Raw genomic sequence first — 5,000 nt, 5'->3', positions numbered from 1 at the left:
TATAGTCTCCAGAATAATTTTTTGGTGTGACGGAGAGAGCTTTGAGGTTTACGAGTCTTCAACGTTAATCGGCGGCTCTCGTTGATACTAGCCAGGATGTACACCTGCGCTCGACTTATCTGCTGAGGCAAAGGCACAAACACGAACACCTGTGGTTCTCAGAGCAATGAGTGTTTCTAATGCTGCATGGGCCTCCGTGCTGGGGAAACAACACATCTAGATGTGTATGTATAGTTTTACTTAAAGATACTCTCATACATATAAGCTTATTAGAGATACACAGATTCGCCAAAGATTGTCACACATATATACATACGCACACACACACACTTAAACGTACTTATATGTACGTATAAGGAAACGTACGTGTTTATAAATGCCGGTTCAGTATCAGTGTGGTGTTTTTTTTTTGTTTTTTTTTTTATAAAACGAAATTTTAGTGCCTCGTTGATATTCACATGATTCATAATTGGTTACACACACACTCGTGGTCGCACACACACGCACACACACACGCAAACACACACACACACACACACACACACACACACACACACACACACACACACACACACACACACACGCACGCACGCACGCACGCACACGCACACACACACCTCATACGCATTTACCTTTGCAGCAAAGTGGTCCACGAAATAAACACAGGCCACATGTTCAAATGACAAACTTATAATTACCAGATAAATACGCGCGACTTTAAAATTTTGCTACGAAATTTAATTATAACGTTATCTTGCAGCATCCCTCGGTGCTGCTCACCGCACTCCAGGATGGTCTATCTTTATCTGTATTTATATTTATCTATCTACTGTATATAAATGTGCATCTACACACACACACACACACACACACACACACACACACACACACACACACACACACACACATAAACGCATCCAAACACACACAAACATACACCCGTACAGCACATGTGCACGCACACACAAACACATACACACTAGATACAAATATACTGTAGTATAAACGTGTACGTGTATATATATATATATATATATATATATATATATATATATATATATATATATATATAAACTAATAACAAAACAACACACAACACACACACACACACACACACACACACACACATATATATATATATATATATATATATATATATATATATATATATATATATATATGTGTGTGTGTGTGTGTGTGTGTGTGTGTGTGTGTATGTGTGTGTGTGTGTGTGTGTGTGTGTGTGTGTGTGTTGTATGTATATGTCACACACACACACACACACACACACACACACACACACACACACACACACACACACACACACACACACACACACACACACACACACACACACACACACACAACACACACACACACACACACACACACACACACACACACGTGCGCGTACGCACACACATACAATACACATAAAACGCACACACAACTTTATACACAATGCACATAAAACGCACACACAGCACAGCACACATACAGTACACAAAACGCATACGCAAAACAACATACATACAATACACATAAAGCGTATACACAGCAAACACACACGCACAAATGTGCACACATGCGCACGCAGACATACATGATCATTCAAATGTAAAGCCACAGAAATGTGCGCCCCGATAATCTGCTACCAGTGTGCTCTCTAGGCCTAAAAGGGAGTTCATGTCAATACACGACCATTGCCGAAAAGAAGAAATCTGTGTTATACTTTGATAGATTAGAATACAGAATATGCTCGAAGTGTATATAATGTAAACGAAACGAAAAACAAAAGAAATTTGGCTTGCGCAACAAAAGTAGGCGCCGGCAGACCTTGTGTTCTGAACACCCTCTGTCGTCACGCTCGATGGCCGGCTGGAACCTCATGCCTTCCTCTAAACATGGATAGTTATTCTACCAATGTCTATTTTATAATCAATACAGCCACATGCCGACACTCTGCGAAAAGGGGAGAGCGTAGTCCCTTCCCTGAGCACGTGCTTGCCGGCGCCAGTACCTCTTCACGAATAATTGATGAACCAAATTATCCATTTCACTTGTTCCGTTACTGCCTTGCGATATTAGAACCTAAAATCCTCAATTAATCATTAAGAAAAACATTCGTAAGCAGCATCCTTAGTTGTAAGCTAAATGTGCGGTAAATAAGTATTTCTAGATAGCAATCGCCCTTGAAGTAAGCCGAAGACGGAGTCAAAGCAAAGTATCGAACACATTCAGGCCGGCTTGCCTTCTGTTCGAATTTGAAGTTAGGAATTTTATTTGTAAACGCTTGTCTGCCGTCTATATAGTTGATGAAACTCGTGATGGAGAATTGATTCGAATTACGCTGAGAAATGAATTTTATGCTTAGTAAGAAATGAGTATATGGACCAATTTGAGACAAAATATTTGGTGTATTTCAGCCGTCGGTTACATTATCGACGCTTTATTTCATTTTCGCTCAGTCTCTGTCTCTGCCTCTCTCTCTCCGAGCCCCCCCGTCTCTCTCTCTCTCTCTCTCTCCTCTCTCTCTCTCTCCCTCTCTCCTTTCTTCTTCTCTCCTCTCTCTCTCCTCTCTCTCTCTCTCTCTCTTCTCTCTCTCTCTCTCCTCTCTTCTCTCTCTCTCTCTCTCCCTCTCTCTCTCTCTCCTCTCTCTCTCTCTCTCCCCTCTCCTCTCTATCTCTCCTCTCTCTCTCTCTCTCTCTCCTCTCCTCTTTCTCCTCTCCTTTCCTCTCTCTCTCTCTCTCTCTCTCTCTCTCCTCTCTCTCTCTCTCTCTCTCTCTCTCTTCCCCTCTCTCTCTCTCTCTCTCTCTCTCTCTCCAGACCCTACCCCCATTGATCCTTAGATAATATAATAATATATAAACCACACACACACACACACACACACACACACACACACACACACACACACACACACACACACACACACACAACAACAACACAAACAACACACATATATATATATATATATATATATATATATATATATATATATATATATATATATATATATATATATATATATATATATATATATATATATTACGATTCCAAAAATCCCATGAAAATTCAATATACTTCGCTTTAATTGCTGTTAGTTTCATGACACCAAGAGATGTTTTCTTGAATAAAATACTAACAATTGCCTGTCTACCTTTAGTCCATAGTATTTTACACAGTTGGCCTCTATCATAATGACAGGAAGGCTTACGATGAGAGCATTGAATAATCAGATTACCTGCAATCCCCACCATATGTATGGTTTCAAAAATATGATAGAATACATGCTTTTCTCCGCTTCTTTTATACGGATAGATCTATGGACTATGTTGGTAAAATTAATCTAGCAATTGTTAGGACACCTAATGTAATAGTTGTGTATCAATAATGCTCTCTTTTTGCTTTTCTCTTTCTATACCTTTTGCGCCTCTCTCTCTCTCTCTCTCTCTCTCTCTCTCTCTCTCTCTCTCTCTCTCTCTCTCTCTCTCTCTCTCTCTCTCTCTCTCTCTCTCTCTCTCTCTCTCTCTCTTCTCTCTCTTTTATATATATATATATATATATATATATATATATATATATATATATATATATATATATATATATATACATACATACATGCGGTTGTGATAATAACCCTTGCAAGCGATTGCAATTTACATATTTCCAAAAAGTCGTTCACGCCTACATATGCGACTGGGCAATAAATGTCGGAATGACCATTATCCCCTTTTGGCTCCCTTATCCCCCCCCCCCCTTCCCTCCCACAAACCACCCCCTCAATATCCACCCACTAACCCCAACCCCCACCCCTTCGTCCCTCCAACTTGGACCACCCATTCTAACGGCCACCACTAGCGACGGCATCGAAACGGAAGCTCGCGCAGGAGAGATATCCTCTTGCAACTCTGCGAGTGGAATCGGGGATTTGGTGTACCAGCGGAAGGAAGATCAAATACCCACTCGACCAGATGGAAATAATAGATATATAGGTTGAAACCTGAGTCTCCTTTTTGAAATTTCACACCACGAGAGTAAGAGTGCCCAAGGTTTTTTGACTGTACTCCATGACTTCTCCCTTCGGTTCCTTTCTACAGGTTCCTCGCCGTCCTTCACAACCAGTTTGGTGTTACCCTTAGGCCTTGACCCATATATCTACGTAACCTGTCTGGGTTCGCTGACAGGGACGTGCATTGTACATATGACAATGGACGAGTTAATGTTGATGTTATTTTGTGTTCCTGTTTGCGTTCATTGATTTTAGGAAAAAAATGAACTTCCGACGTTTCGGTTGTATTTCATATTTCACCCAGGCCAGGGTAGGTCACTATATATATATATATATATATATATATATATATATATATATATATATATATATATACATATATATATACACACCCATGTATGTACGAAGAACCGAAATTTTGGTTCGTAGGTCTATAAACCTTGACCAGAATGTCATTTCATCGAACTCTTGCCCGTTATCTGCAGGCCGCATTCAAGTGAGGAAGTGGAGAAGGGGGGGGGGTGGACGCGCGGAAGTAGGCGCCGCCTCGTGTTATCCACAAGTACTGTTACGTGAAAGGGGGAGGGAGACGCTGCGGATATAAAGGTGAGGGGCGGCGACCCCCGCACTCGCATCTCCCAACATATGCATTGATCGGGAGTCTGGCGAGCTCCAAGTTGGTCTTGCAGTAACCTTAGATGAGTGACCACTTGCAATGTGCGTGCGTGTGCGTATATCAATAGATGTGCACATTTGTGAGGACAGGCTGTACACAAGGTTGAGGGTCCCGACGAAGCCACAGGCCATGGCTTAAAGACGGCATATCTGATATGAACGCCGAACATACGTCAGCAGACTAGAGTAAGCACCGCTACCAGTAGGCATATTTAAAACGGGCTCATGTCTATAATCCCATGTCACACAAGGCTTACGACACTCTCAAGTACATGAAATGCAACACCCTATTAAAATCAGGTTCCAGCAGAAA

The sequence above is a fragment of the Penaeus monodon genome, chromosome 1, assembly GCF_015228065.2.
Source record: "Penaeus monodon isolate SGIC_2016 chromosome 1, NSTDA_Pmon_1, whole genome shotgun sequence".
Classification (NCBI taxonomy): domain Eukaryota; kingdom Metazoa; phylum Arthropoda; class Malacostraca; order Decapoda; family Penaeidae; genus Penaeus; species Penaeus monodon.
The sequence above is the reverse complement of the archived record's forward strand: the minus strand, read 5'-3'. Positions refer to the sequence as shown.